Raw genomic sequence first — 18323 nt, 5'->3', positions numbered from 1 at the left:
GGAATTACGGTGTGTAATCTTAAACTGTTCACATACTTCTCTCATCAAGTTGCTGTTAAGATTAGCACCATTGTCCGTGATTATTATATTTGGGATCCCAAATCTACAAATGATATGGGAATGGACGAAATCCACCACTGCCTTCTTGGTTACAGACTTAAAAGTTTTGGCTTCAACCCACTTAGTGAAATAATCGATGGCTACCAGAATGAACCTGTGACCGTTCGAAGCTGCCGGCTCGATAGGCCCAATGACATCCATGCCCCATGCTACAAATGGCCATGGTGCGGACATTGTGTGCAATTCCGTTGGTGGAGAATGAATCAGATCTCCGTGTATCTGACACTGATGGCATTTTCGTACGAAACTGATACAATCATGCTCCATAGTGAGCCAATAATATCCCGCTCGCAGAATCTTCTTTGCCAACACATATCCGCTCATATGGGGCCCACAGACTCCAGCATGTACCTCTGTCATCACTATCGTGGCTTGACCTGCATCAATACATCTCAGCAATCCCAGATCTGGGGTTCTTTTGTACAACATTCCTCCACTGAGGAAAAATCCATTTGCCAGTCGTCGAATGGCTCTCTTTTGATCTCCGGTTGCCTGCTCCGGGTATATTCCCATCCTGAGGTATTCCTTGATATCATAAAACCATGGCTCGCCATCCATTTCTTCTTCTATTATGTTGCAGTAGGCATGCTGATCACGAACCTGAATATACAATGGGTCAACATGGATTTTGTCTGGATGGTGCAACATCGATGCTAAAGTGGCCAAAGCATCGGCAACCTCATTGTGAACTCTCGGGATGTGTCTGAACTCCACTGATCGAAATCGCTTGCTCAGATCGTGCAAACATTGTCGATATGGTATAAGCTTCAAATCCCGTGTTTCCCATTCACCCTGGATCTGATGTACTAGGAGGTCCGAGTCTCCCAAGACCAAGACGTCCTGAACATCCATGTCTGCAGCCAATCGTAGGCCCAAAATACATGCCTCATATTCAGCCATGTTGTTGGTACAATAGAAACGTAGCTGAGCTGTAACAGGATAGTGATGTCCTGTTTCTGAAATAAGTACTGCTCCTACTCCAACTCCTTTTGCATTAGCAGCCCCGTCAAAGAAAAGCTTCCACCCTGGTTCCTCATTCAGTTCTAACTCCTCTATATGTATCACTTCTTCATCTGGAAAATACGTCCTCAAAGGCTCGTATTCTTCATCAATAGGATTCTCAGCCAAGTGATCGGCCAATGCTTGGGCTTTCATGGCCGTCCTCGTCACATAGACAATGTCGAACTCTGTGAGTAATATCTGCCATTTTGCCAATCTTCCTGTGGGCATAGGCTTCTGGAAAATATACTTTAATGGATCCAGACGTGAAATAAGGTATGTAGTATGTGACGACAGATAATGCTTAAACTTCTGTGCTACCCAAGTTAGAGCACAACATGTCTTCTCAAGTTGAGTGTACTTATTCTCATAGACTGTAAACTTCTTGCTGAGATAATAGATGGCTTGCTCTTTTCTTCCTGTGATGTCGTGTTGACCCAACACGCAACCAAACGAATGATCCAGGACCGTTAGATAAAGGATTAATGGCCTCCCCGACTCAGGTGGAACCAATACAGGTGGATTGGATAAATAACCTTTGATCTGGTCAAATGCCTCCTGACATTCTGCCGTCCATTCTATCGCGGCATCTTTCCTCAGCAATCGAAAGATGGGTTCACAAGTTGTTGTGAGCTGAGCGATGAATCTGCTGATATAGTTCAATCTTCCCAACAGACTCATTACTTCTGTTTTGTTCCTTGGTGGCGGCAATTCCTGGATGGATTTGATCTTTGACGGATCCAACTCAATGCCTCGCCGACTGACGATAAATCCTAACAGCTTTCCAGATGGAACACCAAATGCACATTTGGCTGGGTTGAGCTTAATGTCGTACCTTCGAAGTCTTTGGAAAAACTTCCTAAGGTCTGCTACGTGGTCTTCCTGACGCTTGGATTTGATGATCACATCATCTACGTACACTTCGATCTCTTTGTGTATCATATCATGGAACACAGTAGTCATTGCTCTCATGTACGTTGCCCCAGCGTTCTTCAAACCGAATGGCATTACCCGATAACAATAAGTCCCCCATGGCGTAATGAAAGCTGTTTTCTCTGCATCTTCTTCATCCATCAAAATCTGATGATACCCAGCGTAGCAATCCACAAAGGAGCCGATTTCTCGCCCGGCGCAATTGTCGATCAAGATATGGATATTGGGCAATGGAAAGTTATCCTTTGGGCTTGCCCTGTTCAGATTACGGTAGTCGACGCATACCCTGATCTTCCCATCTTTCTTTGGTACTGGCACTACATTAGCCAACCAATCAGGATATCGAGAGACCCGAATAACCTTTGCTTGCAGCTGCTTGGTTACTTCTTCTTTAATCTTCACACTCATATCTGTCTTGAACTTCCTCAGTTTCTGCTTGACGGGAAGGCATGCCGGGTCAATGGGCAATTTGTGAACCACTAGCTTGGTGCTTAAACCCGGCATGTCGTCATACGACCATGCAAAAATATCTTTAAACTCAATGAGTGCTTTGATTAATTCTTCCCTGATGCCAGGCTCAATGTGGATGCTGATTTTGGTTTCTCGGACATTATCCGCATCCCCTAGATTTACAGCCTCGGTGTCATTCAGATTAGGCTTGGGTTTCTCTTCAAATTGGCATAGTTCTCGGTTTATTTCTTCGAAGGCTTTATCCTCATCATATTCAGACTCATCGTCATAATCGATCTCTTGTATCATTAAATCAGAGTCAGATTGATTTATTAGACTAGGTCGAAGATCCGTCGTGCATGCCATGTCATTAGAACCAGTAAAAAGAGAACTGTTCAGAAAGAGAAAAGAATAAAACAAAATTAAAATGAGACAAGAAAAGAATTTTATTAAAATGCGGGATAACAGGGTTCACACTTTTACAAGATAAAATAAGATTTGGATTACACCCTGAATAATCCGAAAAATAAGAAAGCAAAAATCAAAGCCTACTACCAGGACTCTCCCCGAGTAGGAAGAGGAGTAACCGTCCAATTGTTGGTTTTGGCCTCAGGCCCCATAAACTGTATGTCTGTTCCGCTGGAACCCTCTCCGACTTCTACCATATTGACATCAGTGAACAATCTTTCGAAGCTCTGATTCAGATCCCCGTCAATCCCAATCAATGGCCCGAGAACTTTCGGGACCGGTGACCCCTTGGCGCTTGCTCTAACAAAAGATCTTGAGAGACGTGGCACAGGTTTGGGAAGAAACCAAACTTTCTTCTTCATTTTCCGCGCTCGTTTTACATCTGCCGCAGTCGGTTTGAACCCCAACCCAAAGGTCTCCAAATTCTTGGGCAAGGAAACAGGTTGAACAATTCCCTGAAGTTCAGCTCCCAAGCCTTTTCCTGGCATAAACCCATTACCCAGCATTTCTGAAACCATCATAACCGTTGCGGAAGCTATCCTAGGATGCTGAATGATTTCACCCTCGGGGATCTTGTTTGCCGACACTGCATCAAAAATCTGGTAGACCCAGGGACCTTTGTCATCATTGGTCTCTATGAAGGGTACAATGGCGCCTCCTACGGTGCACGCAGTGTCCTCGCCGTGCAACACGACCTCTTGTCTATCCCACTCGAACTTGACCATCTGATGCAAGGTGGATGGCACTGCTTTGGCTGCATGGATCCACGGTCGTCCCAACAGAAAGTTATAAGATACCGTAGCATCTAATACCTGGAATTCCATGGTAAACTGGACTGGACCGATGGTCAACTCAAGTACAATATCCCCCACGGTGGCTGTTCCATTTCCGTCAAATCCTCGGACGCAAATGCTATTCTTGTGGATTCTTCCGTGGTCGATCTTCAATTGGTTCAGGGTGGATAATGGACAAATATTGGCACTTGAGCCGTTATCCACCAATGCCCGAGTAACTGCCGAATCTTCACATTTGACAGTTAGGTAGAGAGCTTTATTATGCTCCGTGCCCTCCACTGGCAGATCATCATCTGAAAATGTTACCCCGTTCACATCGAAAATTTTGTTGGCAATCGTTTCCAGGTGATTTACAGAAATCTCATTGGGTACATGAGCTTCATTCAGTATCTTCATCAGGGCCCGACGATGTTCATCCGAATGGATTAATAATGATAGCAGTGAGATCTGGGCCGGTGTTTTCTTCAACTGTTCGACCACGGAGTAATCCTGCACTTTCATCTTCTTTAAGAAATCCTCAGCTTCTTCTTCTGACACAGGTTTCTTTATTGCAGCTGGATTGGGTCTTCTCAACTCCGCCGGAGCAAAACACCGTCCTGATCGAGTCAGTCCCTGCGCCTCACAACTATTCTCCTCCACTTGTTGTCCCTTGTACATCACCACTGCCTTCTCATACTTCCAAGGCACAGCCTTGCTATCAATCACTGGTGTTTGGACTACTGGTTTTATGATGACCGGTTCCCTGCAGACCCCTTTCACAACAACCACGGGTGCAGATGATGCTCCCGTTATTACCAACTTGGCTGGTTCTGGTTTCCTTGTAGCGGCAGATGGATTCTTCCCCAATATCACCACTGGCTTGACATCTTCCCCCTTCAACTGTACCCCTGCTTCCTCATTGATCGATTTTTCTTTCGGAGTGGCACGGATCATCATCACTGTCTGTGAGGGTTTCTTCGGCTCCCCTCCTTCGTGCACAAGTTCGATCATGTGGGCTTCAGGGTGCTTTGGCAATGGGTTCTGGTTAATGTTGGGTGCCTCCGGTGCCTGTACCTCGATCTTGTTGGTATCAATAAGATCTTGTATTGCATGTTTCAGCCTCCAACATTTCTCGGTATCATGTCCGGGAGCTCCCGAACAATATTCACATCTTACCGAGTGATCCATATTTTGGGGTAAGGGATTTGGTAATCTAGGCTCAACAGGATTTAATAAACCCAACTGCCTCAATTTGTGGAACAAGGCAATATAAGTTTCCCCCAACTCAGTAAAAGTTCTTTGCCTCTGCAATCTTTCATTTCTGGCGGCCGGATTTCCCCTGAAACCCATCCCTGGAGGGTTCCTGTAGGCTCTTGGTGGTGGATAGGTGTTTTGTGGTGGTGGGTATGTGTTATGTGGAGGTGGGTATGTATTGTGGGGAACCGGCGCGCGCCATTGTGGGCGAACCGGAGGTTGGGTGTATGTCTGGGCTTGATGGACGGTGAAATGTTGTTCTTGTGGTTGGTAGTAGGGTTGTGGAGGGTAATTTGGAATGTGTGGGTAGTTTAGACGATGGGGTCTGGGTTGGTAATGAGGGGAAGGACCTCTAGATCTGGACCAATTGTCGGCCTCTAATGTCGTGACCTCCTCTCTCCTTTTCTTCCCTAGCGCACCTCCCGTGCCGCTCTGAATGGCCTGAGTTGTTGCCTTAATTGCCGAATAACTCAGGATCTTATTGGACTTAAGTCCCTCTTCTATCATACCTCCCATTTTCACAACTTCATTAAATGATTTGCCAACTGACGTCACCAAGTGACCAAAGTAAGTTGGCTCGAGAGTTTGTAAGAAGTAATCCACCATTTCTCCTTCTCTCATTGGGGGATCAACTCTGGCTGCCTGTTCTCTCCATCGGAACCCAAATTCCCGGAAGCTCTCTCCGGGTTTCTTCTCGAGCTTTAGCAATGTGAGACGGTCTGGGACTATCTCAAGGTTGTATTGGAAATGTCCTGCGAAAGCCTGTGCCAAGTCATCCCAGGTGTACCACCTGCTCGGATCTTGTCTTGTATACCACTCTAACGCCGACCCGCTCAAACTCTGGCCAAAGTAAGCTATTAATAGCTCATCTTTGCCCCCTGCTCCCCTCATTTTGCTACAAAAACCTCGTAGATGTGCCATAGGATCACCATGCCCTTCGTATAAATCGAACTTGGGCATTTTGAACCCTGCTGGTAATTGAACGTCAGGGAAAGGGCATAGATCCTTGTAAGCCACGCTGACCTGGTTACCTAACCCGTGTATGTTCCTGAAGGATTGCTCCAGGCTTTTAAATTTCCGCATCACCTCGTCCTGCTCTGGGCTCTTAGCCGGCTTTTCAATCTCCGCCGGGACCTCAAAGTGGGGATTATAGGTATGTGGCTCGGGTGCTTTGAATGTGAGTTCAGGGGGGTAGTATTGTGTATCGTGAGCCTGAAACAGTGGCTCACTAGATGATCTGTGCAATGGGGCTGGGGGAGGTGCCACAAAGACGGGAACATTTGGTGGAGGAGGGTTTTGAGTGGGTGGTGGAGCTTGGGAATCATAAGCCTCTCTTCCCTGATAATAGTGATGGCTTGGGAAACTTGTTGAAGGACCGGGAGAGGGTATTCCGGCGTGTGTGTTGGTTGGAGGGTAGGAGTAACGGGTAATTCTTGCCCCTTCTGGGCTCTAGCTAAGGCTATCTGCATTTCATTCATTTCTAGCCTCATTTTTTCCATTTTCTCCAGGGCTTCTTTCAGCATCTGATTGGCCGTTTTTTCTGACTCAACGCTGTTGTCTGACCCAGTCATGCTTTCTGGTATAGGACCTTTTGATCTTGTCTGATAATGGTACGGTGCCAGTACGCTCTAACAACTAACTGATATTGATTGGAAAAACAACAAACTTGTCAGTGTTAGAGTCTTAACAGATATTGTAATTGCACGTTAGGGGGATGCAATGCTCCTAGGCAGTTAATCATTTCTAACATGCTTTTGCTCTGACCGCATGCATCATCCCGGCTTATTTTTGCTCTGACAAATATATATTCTTCCTCTCTCTTTTTTTTTTTTTTAATTACGGTCGAATCCTATAGAGATTGCCTACGTATCGTGACCCCGCACGAATCAGACCAAGCGTAGTTCGTGCCATAAGACCAAATATTTTTTTTATTACTCAAAATAATGCTATTACAAGCCATCACAAAAAAAACAAAAAATACAGACTTTATATATATATATATATATATATATATTTTTTTTTTTATTTTTATTTTTTTTTTGAGAATGTTTGAAGAAAAAAAATATATATGGGTAGACAACAGACTCGAAAAACAAACAAGTGCAAGATTGAACTAGGGATACATTAAAGCTTTGAATTTTGGTGCCCGCGAGGCATCATTCGGCCTTTCCGCGGGCTTGGGGGCCAGGCTTCTTTGCAAGCTTTTTAGTTCCTCCATGATCTGATGGACATAACCCATGATTGAGGCAAATAGGACATCACGAGGCATCTCTTCACATGTTAGGCACTTTGTGGTGATATAGCGCCCTATATCATTGATCCTACCCCTGATTCTATCCCTCTCTATGCACAGCTGTTCTATCCGTTGATTCTTTAGTCCCAATATTCGAGTATTGTCAATGAGCTGCTCTTGGAACCTCTCCATTTGTTCTTCCATCCGGGCTATCGACTCATGGCAGTGTTCTCTATATGTTCTAGCATCCTGGGCTTGTTTGAGGACCCGATTATTGAGAATGGAGTTTATCTCTCTCAATGTCGCAACACTCATTTCGTAGTCCCTTTTTACTTGCCATAGGTGCTCTCTCCGTGATGTTGTAACTGTAGCCCACCTGACCCGCATTCTTGTTATACAAGCCTGGGATCTCTCCAAGTCTTCTCGGCTTTGGCTGACTTGATTTCTCAATTCCGCTATCAACCTTTCATCAGATCGACGTTTCTGTCGGTCGCTATCACTCTTACTGACTTGGCGAATTCGGGCTTTCAGTGCCTGGTTTTCTTTGGCTAATTTGTTCTTCTCACCCTGCTCTGAGGCTACTTGAACGTTGTTTTCAAACATAAGCCTTTCAATTTGTCGCTTCAGCTTCCCGATTTCAACCCGGTAGCCTTCCTCTCTCACTAACCAGCCCCACTGTTCCTGCGAATCATCCGTAAATTGTTGGACGTGAGCTCTTTTGGCAGGCCTCTGACGAATCTGGAACCTTTTCCCGAACCAAACATCGTATTTTGGGTCTACCTCACCCTTAGCCAGCTCTCGAACCATAGTCTTGGGTTCAAGGAATCTACATTCGTGCCACAGCTTTCTAATTTTTCCTTCGGGGAACACGACTCCTGGACTCAACTCAATGGCGTGCTTGCTTAGATCCTCATCAGTGGGAATTACCTGAAATCTTCCTAGTTGGCGCAGTACCCGATGAGGAGCATATGGTTGGATGCTACGAAGTCCCATCAAAAGAACATGACATTCCTCGGCCGCCATGTATATTACCTCAGTATCATTCAACCACCCAAATGCCCATTCAACTTGGTCGGCTGTTGTTGACCTCAATTGTGCAAGCCATGCTTCGACGCCTTCGGGAAATATGACGCCTGTCATTCGTTTCTCAAAGCCGCTAATGCAGTTTCTCTCAGTCAACCCGTGGTTCATGTATCCCACTCGGTGATGGAGGTGTTCTTGCATCCACAGCTGGAGTAACAGATTGCATCCCTGAAAGAACTTGCCTCCTTCTCGGCATATAGTTAAAGCTCGGTAGATTTCGGACAAAATCAAAGGAACCACAGTACTGTCGGTTCTTTTGATTGCAACATCGGCCATCCCTACAAGGCCTATCTCTATTTTTTTATCTTTGCGGGGACAGACCACAACTCCCAGAAATGCTGTGATAAATGCCAAAGTACGTCTTGCTTCCCACTTGATTCTGTTCCCAGTGTGAATTAATCCGAGGTTTGGTTCTTCCAAACCCTGAGGAATTCCGTACCGTTGATACAAGAATTGGAGAGTACAACATCCCTTCGACAAATCATCATTCTGTACCTTCCGACTAATGCTTAGCAAATCCAAGAACGCGTGCGGAGATACTGGTCTTGGTGAAAGTAAATACTGCCCTCTTAGTTTCCCATTCAACCCCGCATATCCGGCGACTTCCTCTAGTGTAGGTGAAAGTTCAAAGTCAGCAAAACGAAACACGTTGCGTGTTGGGTCCCAGAACGGTATTAGAGCCTCGATGATATCTGTCCTTGGCTTGATATTCAACAGATCGACAAAACCTCCCAAAACTCTTTCCACTATCTTTATACTATCCTTTCCCATATCATTCCACCACATGTGGAGTTGCGAAGGGACCTCGCTACACACTGAGAATGGTTCATTTTGACTTGTGCTCATCCTGCACATTTATTATAGTGATTAAAGAAGGAAAAACTTTTATTTGACTTAAAAACTATCTATATTCTAAAGAAATATTTTTTGGATTTTAATTTTTTTTTCTTGAAAAAAAAACTTTTAAGGAGAAAGGAAATATTTTTGAACCAATATTCTGAATTTATGAAAGAAATACTACAGAAAAAATATTTTTGAATTTTATTTTGAATATCTTTTAAACAAATAATTGGGATTTTGAGATTAAAAGGAAATATATATATATATATTTTTTAAAAAAAAAATTTGAGGTCTAAAAGAAAAACTTTCTAAAGAAGTGAGTAATGTTAAATATTTTTGGATTTTTTTTTTGAATATGGTGAGCCGAAACCAAAGAGGTTTGCCTCTGATCTCACATCCGGTGAGAATCATACCCGCGTAGTTCAGGCTATAAACTAACTAATTTTTTTTTGAAAACAAACAAATTTTTCCTTTTTCTTTTATATCAAAAAAAACTATTTTCCTTTTTCATTTTTTTTTAAATAAAGCAAATTAAAATAAAAGACTTATTCCTACACACTTTCTGCTTTCTAGGCAAACCAACAATTCTAAAAGTAAAAATATATATGTTTTTTTTTTAAAAAAAAATTCGGCAGCATTTCGACAGTACTTGGACACTGATTTTTCTAAATTAATCAAATAACTTTCCACTTGCTATTTTTATTTTATTTTATTTTTTACACTCCCGAGACTCAGAAGCCGGTCAACATGCAAGACCGAGCAAATAAATGCACATAAAACAAATAAGATGCATCAGGATGGTCATTTTCATTTTTGGTGCACCTGTCCTAGACAGACCCAACCCCTGTGTTGAGCCTCCAAAGTCAGATGCACGTGATGCAAACAAACGTTCCTACTAGGGATCCGACATGTGGTTTTGTTATACTAGGTTCAGAACCTGGGTGTTTGTTCTAGACCTGGCTTACCCGAGCGGACAGCTCGAGCCGAGGGGGGGTAGCGTACCGGGAATACAGAAGCTTCACCGGCTTAGCAACTTGTCCGAACCTCGTTCTAAATTGGGATTTTACACTATACAGAAAAGAAGTCGTACGAAGTACACCCTTCTTCATGATTTAGAAGACTCAGAGAGGAGATGGGTTTCGGCACAGTTTATACACAGTTCACGTAATATCAAAGCGGTAAAAGCTCCCCAGCAGAGTCGCCAGAGCTGTCACACCTCCTTTTTCCGTACCCGAGAGGGTACAAGGGAGTTTTTTCCAATTAAAGGACAGTCGAGACGGGATTGGTTTAATTATTTCAGAGTCGCCACTTGGGAGATTTAGGGTGTCCCAAGTCACCAATTTTAATCCCGAATCGAGGAAAAGAATGACTCTATATTACAGTCTGCGTACCAGAAATCTGGATAAGGAATTCTGTTAACCCGGGAGAAGGTGTTAGGCATTCCCGAGTTCCGTGGTTCTAGCACGGTCGCTCAACTGTTATATTCGGCTTATTTATCTGATTTTTAATACAATTATGAACCATGTGCAAATTTTATCTTTTACCGCTTTATTATTATAATTATTATTTTTTTAGGAATGTGAACATCGCTTAAAACATATCTTTGGATTGTGTCACATGAAATGCACCCACAATACGAAACATATTTTATTTGATGTTTTAGGATTTAGATTTGGGTCGCATGAAATGCGCATCCGAGTTTAAGAAGGTAAAATTAATTAAATCGCGCCTAAAGAGTCTAACGCGTCATTATCTTTGGGGAAGGAAGTGAAATTCACTAAACAATCCATCCCAAATTCTAAGTAATTTTTTTTAAATAATAAATGAAATAAATGAGATTGGAGAATCCTATAAATTTTGTATTATTTACATCTATTTATTTTTAGCGAAATCCTTTAAGAATATCCTTTAATGACTACCTTTTTATTATTACTAAGTTTTTTATAAATATAAAATCAATATCTACATTCTTGAAAATGACATATTAAATAGAAGAGAAAAACAAATATTAACAGAAAGTAATAAAATTATAATCATAAATACAACATGGAATTATCGAAAAGTAAAAAAATAAAAATAAAAAAAACTAATTATCCCATAGTTGGATTAAAATTCAAATTGTTAGTAAGACTATCTATTTATTTTTAGCGAAATCCTTTAAGAATATCCTTTAATGACTACCTTTTTATTATTACTAAGTTTTTTTATAAATATAAAATCAATATCTACATTCTTGAAAATGACATATTAAATAGAAGAGAAAAACAAATATTAACAGAAAGTAATAAAATTATAATCATAAATACAACATGGAATTATCGAAAAGTAAAAAAAATAAAAAAAAAACTAATTATCCCATAGTTGGATTAAAATTCAAATTGTTAGTAAGACTTAAGCTTATTGAAACTAATTATTTACAAATACTGAAAATTGAAAGAAATAAAAATAAAAACTTGAGTACTAAATCATATTTCTAAAAATTTAAACAATTTAACATTAACTAACTTTGTTTTAATTCATCATGTCCTAATACTTGTTCGCAAACTAATTCATGTTATAACTGAAATTGACTACATGATTCGGATTAACTTATCGTTGACGAAAAACCTTATGAATAAGGAACTTAGTTAATTTTTGCCAAACTGATTCAATAACGCCATTTTTACGTTATTTCTTCTATTTTTTTTATTTAAACAATTTTAATTAATAATCAGGTTTAAATATATTTCCTAATAATCTGGTAAAGACGTTATTTAATATGTCGCTATAATATGCCTAGTTATGCCGATGACAGTGATTTACGGAATAATAATACATGAATAACCTAAATACAATACAAAAAATTAAATTAAACTAAATTAAAAATTTAACACTCCATTCTTCATTTCAGCTTACAAAATGCCAAAATTACAGTTGTGTACCTGATATTGTCAATATAAGAAGAAGAAAGTCAGCAACGTAATACGTAACACAGCAACAGCAATAATAACCAGCAATAACCAGTCAACGAAAATCCCAGTGACAGCTTTGAAAAATTCAAACTAAAATCCAGGAATGTCGAAAATAATGGACAGAAACCAAGGGAAATTTTCAGATTTTTGAAAGGCTAGTTAATCTTCAACCCTTAATTTCTACACCTGTATACCAGAATATTTATCAAGTGTGTACTACTTTCTCTTCTAATTTTCAACTTTTTTTTTTCTTTGTATGTTTTTCTTTTCTTGAGAGTTTCAATGTTTTTTTTTCGGAATAAATGTTCAGCTTTTTTTTCAATCTCTCTTTTTTTTTTTCTGTCTGTCCTTTTTTTCTATCTGATTTCCAGACCTCTATATATATAATCTCCACCCTTTAATCAATTAAAATCAATCATTTTCTCTACCAAACCCATTATCTTCTCACTCATCCCCATTACATTAAATAAATATATCACACCACCCCATTTCATTTTGTCCCCCATGCTTCTTTTAAAATAATGCAAGATTCCCCTTTAAATTAAATCTTGTCCCCCCTTTATATTAAATAATAATATCACAACCCACCCCATTTCATTTTGTCCCCCATGCTTCAAATAAACAATTACAAATTGTACAATTCCTAAACTACCCCTTCCGACCTTACTGAAATTACCAAACTACCCCTAAACGTATTACAAATTTACCAAACTACCCATCAGCTATAACACATCAATTAATCAAACTTAACCAAAATATAGACAATATGATCAATTTTTAACAATGTTCAAACAACAATATGAACACGGATGAACATCATAACAACAATATCACATGAACATGATTTTTACAACATTTCAACAACAAATCACATGAACACAAATTGAACAACCAAGAACAACTAAAATTTGATTGAACAATATTTTAGCAACAAACAATCCTATTTTCGGATTCAACACCAACAATAAACAAAGTATGAAGATTTCTAAACTCAATCATATTGAACTTAAAATCAACTCTAACAACATTACAACAAACAATTCTTATATTAAACTTTAAACAAGATTATGAGAACAATTCAAGAAATAATCATAAATGGTAAACAAGAAATCAAACTATACAAAATTTGGATTCAAGATCATCCAAACAAAGTATGAACATGAATTAAATCTATATTAAACAACAAGCATGACGGATTCAAACGATTAAATCAATATATTTCCTTCAACACAACTAAAATTTTTTAGACAAATAACAAAATTTGTTGTTAGAAACTATTATGAACTTAAACTTGAACTTAACAATATTAACAATTTCTAAAAATACATAAACACATGAAACAAATTGAAGAAATAATCAATTAAATTTCAATTTGAATCTAACAAACATCAAACTAACAAATATTTATTCTAACAATAAAACAAACATGAAATAAACATGAAAAAAAAACCACTAATTAACTTTTCATTTGAAATCTGAAAATTAATTCAATCAAAACATATGAACAAACTTGAAAATTATTTCAACGAAGAACAAACCAAACAAGAATTTAATCATTTATCGATTTTTGATCCGAAAAATACCAAACAAAATATGGACGATAAATGAGATTCAAAAAACCAACTAACCGGAAATGAAACGACGAACAACAACCAACCAACGACGAACTCGAACAGTGATCGACGACATCGACCAAAACTTAATCAAGTATGCGGACTCGACTGGACTGAAGCAGCTGCAATGGGATTTGTTTGGATGACGAAGAAGAAAGCCGAAGAAGCTGGCCACGGCGAGCTGTAGCATCGCGGAGCAGCAGTGACAGCTGCCATGGCGTCGTCTACGGGAAGAAGAAGCAGTGTGAAGTAGAAACGCGCAGCCATGGTGATGAGGCAGAAGCGGTCGCGGGCATGGCGAGTTTTCCGGCGACTTAGGGTGAGCTAGGACGAAGAAGAAACTGGCAGCAGCCATGGCGACGTGAAGCTGGCAGCAGTGACGCAACCATGGTAGTAACAACAGTGGAGAAGAAGAATAAGAAGCGGTCGACGTAGTAGGGGAAGCCATGGATGAGCTTTGAGCTTGCCATGGATAACGAAGCTCGATGGAGGAAGGCAACTATGGAGTTGTTGGTGTGTGTGTGTGTGAGTGTGATGGGGTAGTCGTGGTGGAGGGTGGTCGACGTCGGTGAGGGAAGCCATTGATGGCTTGGGAGGGGAGCTTGAGGAAGAAGAAGGAGAAATGGGGAGGGGGGGGGGCGCGGATGCTTAGGCATTTTTAGGGTTTTTCTTTCTTTTTTTTTGTTTTATTTTGTTTGTAAAATAATAGGGGTGTTGGGTTATGGACTGGGTCGACCCAGTTCGAAATGGACTGGGTCGTAGGGAAGGTTGGGCCATTTTTTGGGCCTGTGGCTTGAAATTGAAGAAGAGGTCCAATTCCGACTTTCTTTATATTTTCGCTCTCTTTTCTTCTTTTATTTTTCTAAAACTAAATTATAAAAATACTTAAACTATTATTAAGAACTAAATTAAGTTATAAAAGCGCAAATTAATTCCCAATAACAATTAACGCACAATTAAGTATTAATTAAGCATAAAATTGTATATTTGGACATTAAATGCTAAAAATGCAAACGATGCCTATTTTTGTAATTTTTAATTTTTGTAAAACAAATTTAATTACTAACAATTGTAGAATTAAATCCTATATGCAAAATGCGACATATTTTTGTATTTTTTATTAATTTAGCAAATAAACATGCACAGATAAATACAAATAATTATTCAAAATATCACAAAACATCACAAAATTGCACACCAAGAAAAATTACTTTATTTTTTTTGAATTTTTTGGGAGTAATTCTCATATAGGGCAAAAATCACGTGCTTACACTTGACACCAACGTATAGATACTCGTCACTATGTCTATACGTCGTACTCCACAATTAACATGTAGAAAATAAGACACAACTCCTAATCCCTCAAGCTAAGGTTAGATCAAACACTTACCTCGATGCCTCGAACACAACTCAAGTTTCAATTATAGCTTTACCCCTTGATTCCTCCGCCAATTCGCTCGTATCTAGCCACAAGTTACTTAATTACATCAATAAACGCTAAATGAATCAATTTGAATGCATGAAAATGAGTTTTCCAAAGTTTTACCCAAAAAGTCAAAATCGCCTCCGGGCCCATGTGGTCAAAACCCGAGGTTCGAACCAAAACCCGATTACCCATTCCCCCGCGAGCTCAATTATGTAATTTGTTTTGAAATCGGACCTCAAATCGAGGTCCAAATCCTTAATTTTTGAAAAATTTAGGTTCTACCCAAAACACCCTATTTCCCCCATGAAAATTATTGATTTGAAGTTGAAATCACGTTAAAAGATATTAATGATTGAAGAAAACTAGTTAAAAAATGACTTACAATTAATTTGGAGAAGAAAGGTTGTTGGAAAAATCGCCTCTTATGTTTTTGGGGTTTTGAAAAATTCAAAAGAACTGAAATCTCATCTATTTATACCCCTCTCAGACCCCCTGTGCGGACCGCACAAAATGGACTGAGACCGCACTGGCCTTCCTGAGGGTGTTGCTGTCCAGTACCCTGTGCGGACCGCACGAAATGGACTGCGGCCGCACAGGCCTCCACCGCGCACCGCACAAAGCCGACCGCGGACCGCACTGGCCCCATTCCGCGGTCGCACACGTTTAAGTGCGGACCGCACTGGCCCCATTCCGCGGTCGCACACGTTTAAGTGCGGACCGCACTGGCGGGTTCAGAGACATGCAACTTCTCTGAACCTGCCACAATTGTGTTTTTAGGCTTAAGACATCCCGGAACCTACCCGAAACTCACCCGAGCCCTCGGGGTTCCAAACCAAGCGCACACAAAACCTCAAAAATATCCTACGGACTTATTCGTGTAATCAAATTATCAAAATAACATCATGAACATCAAATTAAATCTCGAGATCAATGAAATTTTCTCAAAACTTCTTTAAACATCAACTTTGCGATTTAAGTCTGAATCACGTCATATGACATCCGTTTTTCACCAAATTCCACAAAAATGTCTTAAATCATATATAAGACCTATACCGGGCGCCGGAACCAGAATACGGGCACGATACCACCATGTTCTAAGCAACTTCCATTTCAAATTTCTTTAAACAATTTTAGAAAATAATTTTCTTTAAAAAATTCATTTCTCGGGCTTGGGACCTCGGAATCCGATTCCGAACATACTCTCAAGTCCCATATTTTCCTACGGACCCTCCAGGTCCGTCAAATCACGGGTCCGGGTCCGTTTACCCAAAACGTTGACCGAAGTCAAATTTATTCATTTTACAGTCAAAACTTATCATTTTTCACAGATTTTCACATTTATACTTTTTGGCTACGCGCCCGGATTGCGCACGCAAATCGAGGTGGTGCTAAGGGAGATTTTTAAGACCTCAAAATGTATAATTTCATTGCAACACAAGTGGTCATCACAAGAAAAAAAAAGGAAAAGGGTGTAACTAAATCCCTTAATTGAAGGCACTAATAATGGATTGTGAGCCTTTTATGGTGGAATGTATACATTTTGTAAACAAAACTTATGTAGGTAGGGTAATTTACTAAACATGAACATTTAGGGTAATAAAGTTTCCAATAGTGTATAGGAATGAAAAAACCTCTTCTTTTTATTCGGTTTTTGGTTCAAGCCCGTTGGGCCTCCTACCTTTCGTCAGTTATACCTATATAAAAGTCAAAATAGCGCGGGGCGAGCTATTTTTCTTACTGGTAATCGAAAAATAGTTAGCGTTAGCGAAGTCATTAAAAAATAACCGATGTTTTGCTGAATCACGGAAAATTCCAGCATAATATGCGGGATTATGGAGCTTCTGCGTATAAACTTCCAGCATATTATGTTAGAACTCTAGAGCACGGAAAGTTCTAGCATTATATGCGGGATTAAGGAGCTCATACATATAAACTTCTAGCATATTATAATAGAACTCCAGCATAAAATAAAATTTCAGTATCCTATGCTGGAAGCTCATATGTAAAAAAATCGAACTCCAGCATATTATGTTGGAATACTTCCGAATTTTTACAGTATTTTTGTTTAGATTTTATCATTATATAAAAAGTAATTAAATTTTGATGACTTTTAAAACTGTAGCTATTTTTCAGTTACCAATTATAAATCTGGCTATTTTTGAATTTCACCTTATATAAAACTATGGGCTCAAAAGACGATCTGGCCCAGAAGTACACTAATCAGTGGCCCTCGCTTGGCCCACCTAACCAAAAGTCTCAATCTTTTAAGTTCTCATGCATGTATATTTTAAAATTTGAAGAATTTACCTATATTGTCGTTCACCCAACCGTTTAAATTAAAAATTAATTGAAATAACTTCTTACAACCTCTTAAATTAAAAATATATAATATAGTATATAGTATACGATATATAATATAAAGAACCCAAAATTTTTAGTCCGATAAGGTAAAAAGTTCAAACATATCCCTGGTCTATGCGAAATGGTTATCTGTGACCTCCCTTAATATTAATATATAGATTCAACACAGTCCTTGCAATCACAGAACTGATTAGAAATGGACTTACGGGAAATTGTTTGAGACTTATTAGTTAGTAATTAGACTGATTAGCACTCAAATTGCCACGTGGTTCAAAATCAAACCCATATTCCGAGTTCAAGATATACGATGAAGAGGCGCAAAAACTCAAAAAGTAGCAAAACAAGAGACTGAAAGAAGGCGAAAAATTTACAAATACCCATTTTTACGCCCGGTCAATCAAATTTAGCCACATAATCAAAAGTCAACTATATTTAGCCACTAAGTTAGCATGCGAATAATTTTTGACTAAAATACCCCTACCCTCTTTATAAATTTACGCGATTTGACCTCATATTCTGTTTTAGCAGAATCTTGCGGCGTCAATTATTCGAAGTAAGCTCTCTCCTTTTTGTTTTTCTTATTATCTTGAGCCGAGGGTCTTCCAGAAACAGTCTCTCTACTCCTTCCCCAGACCCCACTTATGGAATTTTACTGGATTGTTGTTGTTGTTGTTGTTGTTGTATTTGAATTTTATGGTTTGATTTTGTATTCTTCTACGATCAGACTTCAATGTGATAATCTACGATTCTTCTCATTTGTAATTCAAATCAGAAAATTCAAAGAATCAGTAAAATAATTGAGTGAAGTAAGCTCTCAAT

This window comes from Nicotiana sylvestris, chromosome 7 (genome assembly GCF_000393655.2).
Source record: "Nicotiana sylvestris chromosome 7, ASM39365v2, whole genome shotgun sequence".
Taxonomy (NCBI): domain Eukaryota; kingdom Viridiplantae; phylum Streptophyta; class Magnoliopsida; order Solanales; family Solanaceae; genus Nicotiana; species Nicotiana sylvestris.
The sequence above is the reverse complement of the archived record's forward strand: the minus strand, read 5'-3'. Positions refer to the sequence as shown.